The sequence below is a fragment of the Convolutriloba macropyga genome, chromosome 12, assembly GCF_964194025.1.
Source record: "Convolutriloba macropyga chromosome 12, txConMacr16.3, whole genome shotgun sequence".
NCBI classification, from domain to species: domain Eukaryota; kingdom Metazoa; phylum Xenacoelomorpha; order Acoela; family Convolutidae; genus Convolutriloba; species Convolutriloba macropyga.
This window is the reverse complement of record NC_134479.1, coordinates 31032858-31047895: the sequence shown is the minus strand read 5'-3', so window position 1 is coordinate 31047895 and position 15038 is coordinate 31032858. Positions and strand designations below refer to the sequence as shown.

Below are 15038 nucleotides of genomic sequence, written 5' to 3'. Positions count from 1 at the left end.
AGCGAGGCCTATTTGAACATTTGTTTGACTGAGTTGTATGAGCAATCAAATTTTGTGAAGTCCTATCGTGAATCAAAATAAGTTTAGAATGCCTATATACTCCTTTTTAAAGCCTTTTTTCCGTAACTGCCAATATTGTAACAACTAATTGAAACTAACTGGAGGCTGCTTTCAAATAAGCCAACTTCATTTCATTATCCAAAATTCAAAATTTTGTTTATCAAAATCAAGTGGGGACGCAAATAAATTTCAACAATTTTGATGGTAAATTTTTTTTCTAAAGGGAAAATAAAGCTGTATTAGTTTTTTTTGTTTAATATTTTCCATGAATTAGTGATGGCAAACTTTTCTTTCAATTCTTGCTAAATTGAAATACAGGTACTATTTGCAAGGGGTGAGTGACCCTAAAATTCAATTGAATTTTGCTAAATTTGCTTTGAAAGTTGAACGCAACGCAAAATATCAGAACCTGTAACAAAAAACTGAAAACATTTACAAAAGCTGCTCCATCATCTAATTCTTCATAATTTTATATTTCTTTTTTGATACCTGTTTTCAACAAAAACACCTCCTAGAAAACACTGTTAATGATGGTTGATTCAACATGTTGTACAAGATGAAAAAGTTAAAAGGATGTTACGAGGCTTTAAATGCTCCAAATTGTATTCAAAATCGGCATCTCAACGCAAATATTTAATACTGAAAGTTATTTATGATTCAGTTTGCGGACCCGATTTCTGAAAAAAACACGATTCCAATATTCCAAATTTGACTCTGCATTATCACCAACAGTACCAAGTTAAGTTCGTTTTTGATCTGATGTTTTCTTTTAAAAATTATAATTAAAAAAAAATAAAAAAACACAGATTTGTGATGGTTAAAACAATTTATTGCATAGAAATAACAAAGCAATGTCCGTACTCCATCCCACTGCAACCAACATTAATCTATATCTTTCTGTTTGTGTATTGCCAATAAAAAGCTCTGTCGAGAAAATTGAGAACCGTTTATTGATTGATAAAATGTTCGAGATTCTTTTGTTGACTTTTACATTTCTAGAGCTTTAAAACGGTACTATTCGCATCCCATCAAGGCTTCAAGGAACTTCTGATTTTCGAGGAAATTTCGAAATAACTTTTTTTTCCCGCATTTATGAGAGGGTTTCCATAGGGTTGGAACAAAAGCTTGAATTCAAGGCAACGTTCAGCGTCTTGATCCTCGAACAATGGAACCGAGTCCAACTATGACCATTATACAACTTACCTTTGCTTAACAAAATATGAGTAGATTTTCTAGATTGTTCTAGATTTTAACAGAAACTGCCACGTTTGCTACTGTGAACAATATTGTACTTACGATTTCACAACTCTCTAAGATCAAAATCTAACCCACGCGTGTTTCGCGTTTTTCATTGACAAATATTTGTGGAACCACGCACGTGCAAGTTTTAAACTTCAGTGTCGGATTTCAAATTTTCCAAGTTTGTGTTTTAAGCAAAATTACGTGACTCTTGCTGACCTCACTTCTGGTCTGCGTTTCGAACTGCTGCAGGATTTCTCGAATTCCAGATTTTTTCAGTTAATTCATCTCAGTCACGTGTCACCTATACATGCATAGATATATATGTTTATAAGAGATGCGAAAATTTCAATTTAAAATGGCCATTCAAAAATAAATAGAATAAGCTTTACTTACTACTGATTTGAAGCTGTGATTCACTGTGCCAAATCGAAATTTGAAGAAGTAGTCAGCTCGTCAAAAAATAGGAAATAAAATTTTGGCGAATTCACCTAATGTGAAGTTAATTTAGGTTGATATTTTACGTTAAAGGAAAGAGATAACCTCAGCAAAGCGAAGTTTAAAATTTTGAATTGAATTTGATAGGGTCCAAACACAGTTTAAACTGGTTCAAACAAGGCTGTCGATGGGGGAATAGAATGGTCAAATTTGACATAAAGCTTTGCTATCTATACTTAAATTTTAAATGAAATTTACTTCAAATAAATAGGCCTAAATGGGCCTCTTAATTATAAATCTCGGGGGCAAAAATAAGCTTCCTCAAATTTGATAATTCAAGCAGTCAAATATGAACTCGAATGTGGGCGTTTTTATAGGCTGAAAAAGAGGGCTTCAATTTCTATTTTTCAAGCTGAAATAACAAATTTGCGTGAAGATTTAAGACGTGAAATGGCGTTTTATCGCATCTTTTTATGCGCTTATAAAGATAGCATTATAAAAACTAGATTTAATTTTTTCCGTGGAAAGCTTTTCTTTATTGGCTGTTAAAAATCATGATTGGTTTTTAACGGCCTCAAAAATGAGCTTTTAAAGAGATTATTAATGCTGGAGAATTGTGTAGAAAATTATCGATGCGGAAAATGAAATTTCAAAACTATTATCAAAATTTGCAAAAACGAAAATTGAATTTACAATAATTGTTAACACGATTTTTTTGTTTTTTTCCAGTTTATTCAAAACTAGGTGACAGTTCTGGTAAATATTTGTGCAGCAAATTATTGTTTCTAAAAAATCTTCTTTTTAAAAATCAATAGAAACTTGTCAGATGTGAAATTTGAAGAATTTAAAATTTGAAAAGTGACATTTGAAAATGTGGGAAATAATTCCTCAAATTGTTTCTGACAATAAATAAACAACATTGTGAAACAATAGACAAACACACGCACATAGATACAAGCCAACTACTTCAAAGGAACCCGAGATAAAATTGAAAGATTTCAAAAAATGTCAAAACAAAAGAGAAATGCTGTCTTTTGAATTTTTCCATTAATAATTTGCGCGCTGTGTTAAAACTCCTCCATCTATTTAATCCAAAGTTATTCTTTAAAAAAATAAAATCCATTTTAATGGATGTTACACGTTTATAACTGGAGTTAGATTTTATTGGTTTCACTGAAAAGAAGGCGAATAAAATTACGTCACGTCTGACAAAAATGGGGGAATTTTAAGTGCTTTTAACAATAAAAATCTTACAAGGTAGCATTTATCAATTTTTACCCCCTAAGGTCAAAGCGAAACGTTCCCTTTGAGGCAGTTCGGACTGCAAAGCCCCAATACCAGCAGGTTTTTTTTATGTACTGCCAATTTATAACTGAATGTGGTGCTACATTCTATTGTTAATCCTTAATTTATCCCAGACATTTGAAGTTAAGGACATTTTGGGTACCTTTTTCTGAGGTATTTTTAGCCTTGGGGTTGCAATGTGTCCCACAAAAGGGTTTAAAAGAGAGCAGAGTTTATAGCGAGTGCAATTGAAAAAATATCAGGACCCTAAGGTTGAAGGTAGAACTAATGAAAAGACGTTTTTTATCATCAATTGCTCAAAATTGAAGCAATTGCTCAAAAATTCTGTAATTTAACCTATCATGAATTGGACGCGAACAGTGAAGTTCAAAGCGTGACTGAAAAAAAAACGATAATGATATCTGATTCGGTCAAAAAATGCGTGTTATACTGATTGCCGGATACCTAATTCAAGTGAAAAGCTATGAAGTTACATGAGCTCCAATGATATCCGTATCACAGAATTGTTTTATTGAAATTTCACAAATTTTTAAATATCATTCTGTAACACTATAACATCTATTTCATCAAGGAGGCTGGGTATGTGCGTTTGCGCCTAATGTTCCGACCCCGCTCATACACAATTGGAATTCTTTCTAATGAATGAGGAAGAGATGGAACATTTTCATAAAGTCACATACTATTCAAAAATCACCTGTCTGTGAGTGAAAAATACCAGGCTTTTCTCAATATAGCCCCCCCCCCCCAGCTTAGTGGTCATGTAAACTCTACCCCCACGCACCACATCATGGTTATTAGACCGGAAAAGGGGCTATTCGTGCGGGGTTATAATTGGAAAGAACCGAAAAATCCGTTTGAACTGAAACCGCTCAATGATGTCAATAAAGCCGCAATAGAAGTCAAATGAGACCTGAGAGTAATGAGACTTCGAGACAAGACGAACAACAAAGCAGAAAGCCATAGTAAACATTTTTTATGACCAAAATCAGTCTCTATTTGTTAATAACACATAATAACAAGGCCAGAATAGAGTCAGAACAAAACTAAACAAAACAACTTAACTTGTACTTCACCAAAAAGATCAAATCGAAACAACTCAAAATAAGTAACAAAATGACGAAAGAGCAAAATCAGGGGGATATAAGTTTAAAATTACATTGATTTTTCTGAAACCAAATAATTTTAGAAGTAGTAACAAACATAATCTTTCAATTTAAAAGTATCAAAAAGCTAAACTGAAACTTTTATGGAAACCAATAAGAACTTTCAGTTGCGCGACTGTGCGACTAAACTACATCACAGCAAAATAAAATCGACTTAATGCAAAACTATAAACTCCACAAACAGTTTGATGAAAACAAAAGAAAACAAAATAGAAAAGAAATCAAAAAGAACTTTATATTTTTGACAACAATTATTTTCAATGAGATTAAAACAATTAGCATTCAACTTGAATATTCAAATAAGTTATCTTATGTTGCCTTTAAAAGCCACTGAAACCTGCAATTATCCGGAATATGTCATACGGCTTTAAAAAAAATGACATTTAATTCATCGAGAAAAAAACAGTGTCAAAGACATTGAAACCATAAGCTATTCACTAAAAAACTTAAAATAGTCAATTTTTTTCAAAAGTTTGTGATAACGTTTTTTCAAAATAGTCAAAAGTTTGTGATAACGTTTCAAGACAAAAAAAATTAAACTCAAGATTGGATAAACACACAAAAAGCACATCAATTTCATTTACCACCTAGGTATCACTGCTACCGTTAGTTAAAATTGAGAATCGCTGCAATGAGAAACCTAAGAATAGGATGCAACTTGTTATTAGTGAACTGAGCTACAAATTTCCCAAAGATATATATGAAATATGGCGAAGTTCAAACTTGTTGATGATTTTTTTCTTCAATCAAATGTATTCACAAGAGTCATTGTTTATGATCAAATAGCATTGGATAGGTTCAAAAAAACTCACTTGTGCCAATTGGGAAAATCTACATGATCTTGCGATTTTAATATCAAGTTACAAGACTGAGAAAAAAACAACAGATTCAAGCAAAACAAGAGTACACACTTAAAATATCTACAAAAGCCACTAATTTACACAATTTCACCTAAAGAGGGTTGATCATAATTTTAGTATTGAAAAAAATCATTCTCGTCGTATTTAAGATTAAAAATAGAGGAAAGGAAAATATATTAACAGACAGCACCCCAGTAAACTCAGAATAAATTTTGTTTTGAAAAACTAAGAATTGAGACCAAAATAGGCCCACATTGCTATTGCTGCTCGTCTAATAAGACATAAAATTTCTCAAATGGTCAGCGAAATACATAAATTTGCTGAAAAATCTTTATTTATCAAAGTTAAAAGATGCATTTTGGTTACTTATTGATTTAGCAAAAAGAATCGAATAGCAAAAAGAGCTAAATTTTAATTGCAGAACCCACTCATAGAAAACATAAGACCTTCGTTGGAGATTCCAAAAATATTTTCCAATTTTTTCAGTTCTCTACTTTTCGCAAATTTTAACAAATTGAGCTAAATAAGCATATTCGGTGCTATTTTTGATGAAAGAATGTTTCATAACTGAAGAAAATTCGATTAAAAATTTTGAAAGATTTAAAAAAAAGAAAAAATCTTCCAAAGTTCACTTAATCATGTTAAATGTTGGACGGTCTTTTAAATGATACCACTCTCAACTCTCTACAATGAATATACCGATCGGCTGAAAATGATTGAACAAAAAAGAACGCAGTTGAGCAGATAGTTCCTCTCCCCTCCACCCACTAATTTTGGGGTCAGAACAATTATGTACATGATTCAAGGGGAAGAAAACACGAAGAAAACAGAGGAAGAAAATATGAGAAAGAAAAACGATGAAGTATGTGAAAAAATTGCATTTGAAGAAAAAAAAGTGTGAAGAAATTTATTACATGTTTTACAAAATGTTGCTGATCAAATATTAAAAGCATTAAAAGCAAGAACATAACAATAATATCAAATTGCTAGTTTGAAGATTAAACCCTGTTATATAATCGTATAGACAATAGGTTAGACGCCAGATATGGGAATAGACTTACTCGAAATTTTTCAATGGTGAGACGTTTTCACAGAGGATGTTTTGCAGACCTTTTGCGAAAAGATAAGCCAAAATCCCACATATTTTGCATGTGTTACCAATAAATAGTTTCCCTTTCAGTGGACCAATTCTGAAACCTATTTTTAAAAAAATATATAAAAAAGCTATTAATGTTTTTCTAAAGGAAAAAATCCTAATAGTCTTTCATTAATTATAGACTTTTGTTTTTCAATTCGGAATTCCTGTGTATTAAGAAACGTAAGTTTTCTCCAGCTTTTCTAACAAACAGTTTTACACTGAAATTCAAAGACGTTTATAAAACGTAATGGTGTTACATTTTTCGTTAAAAACAAATAAAAGCATAATACTTTTATATCAGAAATGGGATAGAAAAGATCGACAAAACTAACAAAATGAAAGTTAAATCTAATCGTATAATTCAACCTAAGATTAGACTTAGTTTTTCATATAATTAAACTTCAAGAGTTATAAACGAAAATCGTTAAGAGAGACGTAAGATTTTCAGAGCTTTATTATTTAAACTATATTACAGACTGGAATTAACTCCCATTAGATATCAAACTCAGGTAACAGAACATGGGTTAATGGTTGATTCGTTTTCAGAAAATCATAACTCAAGTAAGAAACTGAGAAAACCAGATTTCTTTGATATATACCTCCTAAACTAGTTCAAAAAAGTATTTGGATTGTTTAACTTTAATAATTATTAATTAAAAAACTTTTTTGCAAACACTGAAAAAAGAAGGATCGAAAATGCGTGATTGGCAATATCAATCAAGATCTGCGAATTGTATCAACGAATTTTACCTTCCTCACGAAAACAAATCAAGGAATGAGAAACCTTGATAATTGATAAATTTAAACCTTCTGCTTTATCGGTTGCTAAATCACACCATGAATAGCTTGCCTGAACATTTGATGAAAATCACTTTTTAAAGAAAAGCAATTCCACGAAAAAGGGTTTCGCCTTGCATTGCATAAGCTGAACATGAGTTTAAAATGACAACTAAAAAAACAATAACAAACATTTTTTCCAGAGCTAAAGTTCCAAAGTTCCAGAGCTTAAGTTCCAAAGGTAAAATTTAACAACAGCTTAAACAAATCTAAGAATAAGATGAAAGCTAAATCAGCTCACTTGTTCATTGGTTTATAAAATAATAATCAAAAAGGTATTTAAGTATTTTCTTTATAATTTTTGTTGTGCTCTTTATGTTATATGTTTATATAAACAAAAAGATACTCTCTGTCTAAGTGATACGAAAGATTCACAATAAGTGATTCAAAAGGGATCATATGAAAACAAGTTGAAAAAAGAAACGTTGAAAGCTTGAAAAATGCCAACCATTAAACACTTTTTTCATTTTGCTATATTAACCTCAGATGAACGGTACTTTCTCTTTTCTCTCGAATTGTTACCAGATATCAACAAACAGTTTGAGAGATACGACAGCTGTTTCAGAAAGTTAGAATTTCCCAGTATTTCTGATTGTTTCTTAGGTTGTTGTAAATAGATCACTTTCAAAGATCTAAAGAGATCTGAAGCCCAATAATATTTTAAAATCGTTGACAATTTTATTCTGTAAAGAAAATAAAAACAAAGATTCGAAAAATTATGAAGATAATCAATGTTTTTAATTTCCAGATTAGACTCTTAAAATCAAAGATCTGGAAATCTTCCTATTTAAAACCAATGACTAGATTAAACGATTAATTTTACCTCTGAAATAAAAAAAAATATTAATTTTGTTCGGCTGAAAACCAAGATGATATGAAACACAGTAACGATAAAATTAAAGGTTTTTGTGTATCTTGCGTAAAATTGTTTTGTCGAGGCACGTTATAAAAGTTTTTAAAATTATAATCTGAGTACATCATTTCAATTAGTTGTATTATTATTTACAAATGCAAACAGAAAACAAACAAACAATCTTAAATAGGACAAATTGTATTTGTTTTGAATAAGTGTTCATACGAAAATTAAACTTTGACAGTCAAATTTTGTACAAATAGAATCGTAAGTTTTATTTGGACAGGACTGAAAGATAACTAAAACTTTATGGCTACTAAAAACTAAAAAAGTGAAAAAAAACTGGCATAAAAACGAAAATTTCAAATAATTTTTGTTTTAATTTGTGCAAGTGAGTTGTCACAGCCTTGAGCAGTTTTTAGAAGTGATTTAGAGCACCGAGTATACATGATCAACAGACTTCAATTTCGTTGTCTTCTATATTCTATTGCAAATCGTTGACCTACAATTTTTTGCACCATGTGTAATTTTTTTAAATTTTTTAAACAAGGATTTAATCAGAAACAATTTTGGCCCAATGTGCTATGAGGTACTGTAAAACTAACTGATCAATAAACAGTTTGTCGGGAGATTGCTAAAATAATAGTTGGGAGACTTTTGCAGCAGCCATTTTTTGTTGTCCAAATTTTGTTCCATAACCAAAAAGAAAAATAATTGTGTCGACCTTGCCTTATGGTTATTTTCATTTGGACAATTAAGCATCGAAATCCTTTAGAAAAAGCAAATTTAAATTTCAAATTCTTGTTAGGAGCGGGAATAACTCGGGATATTTGCTAGTGTTATTAGGAGCTTCCCTTTTTGAAGAAAATTAAATTTAGGTAACACGCCCGGTCTAAGAAATGCCAAGATTATTTATATCATGCGTTTCTCTCATAGATGATTACAATAACATCCTCCCGGACCCTAGTGCCATAGTAAATCAGTACTGAAACATTGTATTCCAATTGGATATCGTCGGCCCAGTACTGTTTCATTGTATCCTAAGAGTATGTTGCTACCTCATTATGTGCAGTCTATTCGCATAGATACCTTTTTTTCTGAAAAAAGACTGTAGATCCTTGGTTTTGATTCCCATGATGTACATAGCAAAATCATGATAAATTGTGAAAACTTCGAAAACAATTTTGAAATTTTGGGCGATGCACTTTTTGAGCATGACGACGAGGTTACTATCTTAAAACATTGAAAATAACGTTTTATCATACAAAAAACACCCGCCAAAACCAGAAAAAACAAGCCGAGCGACTGGGACCTGGCGATTTTTAGATTTTTATGGTTTTTATTTCAGATTGTAATGGAATTTTGTATGTCTTATAGGTTTTAGCCTAACGAAAATAGATACAGTACTGGGCCGACGATATACAACTGGAATGCAATGTTTCAGGACTGATTTACTATGGGACAAGGGTAATGATGAAAATACGGCAGTCGGTGGGTAAGATGGGAAGAGTGTTGAGTAAGTGTGAAGAATAAAGAGAAATAAGAATTCGGAAGGACTTCGGGATGATTTTCGTTTACCCTTGTATTAATGAGAATAATAATCTCAGAATAACTTCATACCTGATATTTTTTAACCAGGTACCACCAGTGCTCGTTCAGCTTAGCTAGTACGGACCAGCGAAAAGAAGGCTCGGCAATGTGCGTTCGCACATAATGTTCCGACCCCACTCATAGTAGTGACAAATGGATCAAAAATAGATACGCTGTTAACTCGTAAATACTGGGTCCGTATTATCTCCGTTATGAATCTGTAGTTATAACTCGTTATAAATACTCGTTATAAATAACTCGTTATAAATCACTCCGTTATAAATACCGTAGTTAGTTATAATTCCGTCGATTCTCCGTTTTAAATCCGTCAAAACTCCGTAGTTTTCAACCCCCCCCCCCCCCGACATATCACCCCCCCCCCCCCACTTTTTGCATTTTACGGACTATAAACTACATTCCCGCAATATTGTCATTATAACTGGAGTTGACGACAGTCTCCTGAAAACTCCTGAAATGGCCCTTTGATCTGGTCCACATGGTCTGCTGGGTGTGGTTTTCTTGGAAAATTTGTTCAAAAAATTTTTTCTTTGAAAGAAAAATTTTGGATGTCCACCATTGATGGGTTGCAAGATAGTTATAGACAAAAACAACTTGTAGGCAAGATTATGCCAATAAGCGTGAAATTTTGGGAGTTGCTCCTTGCGTTTTTGTTTCCTATCCCATATCTTGTTTCAAGAGCACAAAAAATGATCAACCTGGCTCCAAAATTAAAAACTTGGTGAAGTTTTGATACAGAAAATGTCATCATTTACCTGTAAAAAAAATAAAAAAAAGATCTACCTCATAACCTCATGCCTCTAGTTAATCGTAACCACCTCATAGCTAAATCAAATGTAAAATTTTCAATATAATTATTTTCTGGAACAAATCAATCAATTGCAAATACTTCAAACGCTCTTTTGTTTAATAAGCTGAACAACAAAACATCATTTTCATTTCAACTGAATAAATTAAAAAGAATTAAAAGTATTTTGATGAGTAATAAAGCAAAAATTTTGTTATCACATTTAAATTTAACAGGTAAGCTTATTTGAGTTTGGTTTTACACGACAATAATATTAGTCGTTTTTATTTTTCTAAAAAAATTAAGTAATATTAAACTAGTATTAATTAGTATGTCTCATGATACATAACAAAAATATAAACTTGAAACGTCATGACCACGCGAAATTTTATAATCTGTCAGTTAAATATTTTATCTAAATTTTACAACAGAAAATTGAATAAAACTTCTGTTTCCGCCAAAATGTTTTTGAGCTACAAAAATAAAACGTTAAAACACTTGTTGATACAGCAGTTAGAACACCTGCCAATTCAATTAGCGATGAATAGATGTTCATTGATGCGAGCAAACTCAATCAACAAATTTTTGTGATATGTTTTTCGGAAACAACTATTAGCATTTTACTTTTATCATTAAAATCTACCGTCTCTTAAACTAAATACATTTTTTTCGTACCCTCAAAAAAATATATCTATAAAATGGAGTAGTTTTTTCTTACTATTAGTTTCTCGTGGATTTTATATGGATTATATTTGGCAAAATGATTATCATTGCATTTTTCAATGAAAAAAATCTCATGTCGCTCTTTTTCCGCCGCGTTACTACCAATCTCTAGATTGATTAGATTTTTTTTAGTTTGATTTGCATTTTATCCCTAAACAATTTTACAGTAGCAAGACAGCCGAGTTGTGGTTGTGTTATTAAAATCAGTATAATGAATTAAATATAATGAACCCATATCCACAAAAGGAGAAAACATTAATTTATTTCATTCAGCAACACGCCAGCGTTTTTCAGAAAAGCTCCTAGAACATTATTATGAAGAAAAATGACGTTTTTCAAACTTGGGAGACAAATTATAATTGAAAAAACTTATTCATAATGCGAAGTATGTAAGTAGCTCTTCATATTAACGATTGTCAAAATTAATTGAATCATAAACTCAATTGCAAATTTATAACAATTAATTGCAGAAAATATATCAAAAACTCTTTCAATCAAATCTATTAATTGAGTTGAAGTTTTTTCTTCCTCCTTACCATGCTTTCAAAATTTTTTGTTGACAGCAACAATCACTTTAACTTATCTACGAAGTAGACATAAATAAACTACATATATCAGCTAAAATAGGCGGAAATTTAAGGAGAAAGTGAATGAAAATAAGACCAACCCGATTATTGAAGCTGTGTGTTTTCTCATGGTAGCTAAATAAGAAAAAAAATAAGACAGAAGATGTATTTCAAGTAAATATCACAACAGAATATTGAATCACAATTAATTAAAGTTTTCTAGGCAGATAATGACTTTTTGTGTACAGACCCATTGACGAGTAATCAGTTCACATTAAGTTAGAAGGAAACCCTAATTTGATTTATGAATGAAAAAATTAGAAATGATTATGCCCATTACACGAATGCGTTGCTATACTTTTGAGGTTAAAAGTTTGTATAAATTAAGCTACGCAAAGTAAAAAAATTATCTTCGTAAAATCTGAACAGAGATGTTTTCCTGCAATATCATGCTAGATAACTTTGTCAATCAAAAAACTTACAATTTTTCCAGAAATTTAGATGACAACTTTTTTGTCACCAAAATCCCGCAAAAAAGAGTTTTCACGGATCTTAAATCTTGCAAAATAGTCTATTTAACTTATAAAACAGATTTTCTGCCGACAGCTTCTATGGTTATAACCAATATTTCTTGTATGACCACGAAGAGAATGCGTGATATCCATGTCAGTTCAGTTTTGATCTTCCAATGTTAAATGAACCCAACAAAGTTTTTATAACACCAGAAACAATTCAATTGGAAGCTAAAAAGCTCCTGATCAAAACGACGTCAAACTTGATTTGAACTACTTGATATAAAATAATCCAGGACACAAAAAATTGTTTCAAACAGTCAATGAAATCAACAAAACAACTGTAGAACTTAAAAATCTGGAGTTAGGGCTCTTACCAATTCAAATCCCAACAATTCATAAATGCCTAAATTACTCGTTCAAAAAAACTAGAGAAGTAGTAAATTTACAGGCCTATTATCCTTAGTAACAGAGAGGGTTACACTAGGCTAGTCCACCACTTTTAAGATTTATATTTGAAGAACAAACTTTGTTCATTACAAGAAAAGACAATCTTAATTCCGATTGGTTTGGTCTCAACTATGAACTATTGAAATAAAAAACAGGGTATTTTATGAAATTCCTAGCTCTATGGTTCCATGGTATTCCACGTTTCCAATACAACCAAATTAAACTAAAGGACAACTAAGCAAGGAAATACTATGTATTGAAGATGAAGAGAAGCTTGCTTTGGTTCACGAATTAACCCATCTAGACGAGTATCAACCACTTGAAAAACAAACGAACGCGAGCGATATCTATTGCCAATCATGCATTTCAGGGTTACTGCAGACTGTTATAATTCTCTACTTGTTTCACCATTCCACATTGCATGGATTAGAGCTTCTAGCCAATTCGTCAACAAGCAGGCATTTCTACCTTCAGTGTAGCTTCCTAATCTGCCACAAGAGGAAGACGGCGCTTGATACTCTTAGAACACGCGAACTTCACCTGTTTGATTATTGAACTCCCTAATGCATCCTATAGTTCTGGAGTGGCTATGCTGTATTCTGAATTAGTGGCAAAGCCTAACTAAAGAACTTTTGTTTCAAATATTGAAGAATAGCAAAGTTTCCTTCCGCACACCCTATTCGGAAAGAGTTGAAAGCTAGTTCAAATCAAAGTCTATTCCCAAAACATTCTTCTAATTATTTTCTAATTCTCTATTCGTTCTCTGAGCCTTCAATGACTCGAACAATCCTCTGAACTTAGCAAAATCAAAACTAAGGAAAGATTATTACCACTGAGAACAGTTAAAAAGTGTAAATAAGCCAGTAGCTTGAAATCAAGGATTTGGGTTGAGAAAACGGCCCAAGTGCCAGCCTCATTTTTATATTTACACTAGTGGAACCTATTGTTTGGAACCTGTCGAACTAGATCTATTGTCCAGTGATAAAAGTCGGTTGATAATAAAAAATAACTTCTCTATATTTAAAAAAAACAGATTAAAAAGAATTCAATGCCGTTACCAATAGACGAATTTGGTGGGTTTTCTTCTCCAACCGGAAAAAGAAAGTCCATGACAATATCGTACTACAGCAAAAAGTGCCATGTATCAATGGTTTTCGTTTTTCAACTACTTTATCAATGCATCGAACCGCATGTCAGACTCCCACCTTAAACACAATAATATTTGATTGAAGTCTAGTTTTGCCTAATGTGGACTCTACTTACAAGGTATTACAAATAAAGTTCACATTTTTGTCGTTGAAATACACAAAAACTTTAGCTTTGTCTGTATAATATTGCCTATTCCTATCGTACATTCAAATCTAGTGGGGAGCTTCACCTTGTATATACATCGTCTCGTGACAAGTTGTCATCGCCATTTAGTCACAATACGTGGATAGATATTTCTTTTGATCATCTTGTATGTTTTTTTTCTGGAAAGGTCAGCGGCTTCCAACTAGTTCCGCTTAAAATCTGTTGATTGACACTCCCGGGAACTGCTGTACCTCAAAATCCTAATTTTGGAACATATTTTGCAAAGTTTTCAACTTCTGACGATCCTGTTACAGATGATGAATTCTATTGATATTACCAATGAATTTTTCCCAATGCATTATCATGTTGTAGATGTGAGCAATGTATTAATCATCTTGACCTTTGGAAAAAAGGCAAACGTGACATCCGATTATTTTTGTCTGTTACGGAACAAACTTTCACAGCTCGTTAAGAAAATGGGATCCCCAGTACTTTAAGCACCCCTTAGTTAGAAAGCACGTTCCATTACATAATAAATCATTATGTAAAAATAGAACACTTGCGTCTAGGGGTTGCAAAAATAATATTCATCCACTAATCCACTAAGCTGGGTAGGGGCACAAACCGAAAAGATCCGAAAAATATCCGGATCTATTCTGTTTAAAAAAGAAAACACTTTTAATTGGCAATTCTTCGAAAAGCCGAAATTTCATGCTGAAGATTTAGAGCTTTTCATGACGTCAGAGATGTGAAGTTTCTCGAGAAAGTGAAGGCGGGATGTATATGGTTAATACTACAAACATCAAAAATCATTATTCATGCTTCTAAGCAACATGAGAAATGTCTTCAATTTTTGAAGATGATCTCGAAACTGTTTACCTGTCAAAAATAAATCTGTCTTTTTTTGAAGCTCAAGTGATCTCACACCTTCTACAAAAATGGCTGTCAAAGTGACGGCTCTTTCACAACTATTTCTATTTTTCCATTAAAGTAGTCACCTCATTCGCTTTTTGGATCTTTTCCGTTTATGCCCCCTGCCGCCCGCTGCCTCCATTTTAATGGGAGCATATTATCTGCTCTCCCTTCCTCCCGAGGCACCTGCCATATCTTTGCATAATGATTTGCTATGTAATGTCACGTGCTATTTAACTGTGGGATGCATAACGCACTGGGGGGGGGGGGGGGGGCTGGCACAAACAGAAAAGA

The 15038-nt window shown here is 32.2% G+C and overlaps 2 protein-coding genes across 2 annotated transcripts in view; one reads left to right on the top strand and one right to left on the bottom strand.

The window, feature by feature from the left end:
* The window catches only part of LOC142350806 (gamma-aminobutyric acid type B receptor subunit 2-like), a 149559-nt gene extending 147506 nt beyond the window's left edge, over nucleotides 1-2053 (bottom strand). The window contains exon 1 of the mRNA XM_075402762.1: nucleotides 1696-2053. The gene's annotated coding sequence lies outside the window, so the exon portion shown is untranslated. The remainder of the gene's footprint in view (nucleotides 1-1695) is intronic.
* Nucleotides 1-15038, top strand: part of LOC142350808 (uncharacterized) — a 201774-nt gene that overhangs the window by 291 nt on the left and 186445 nt on the right. The gene's annotated exons all lie outside the window — the stretch shown is intronic.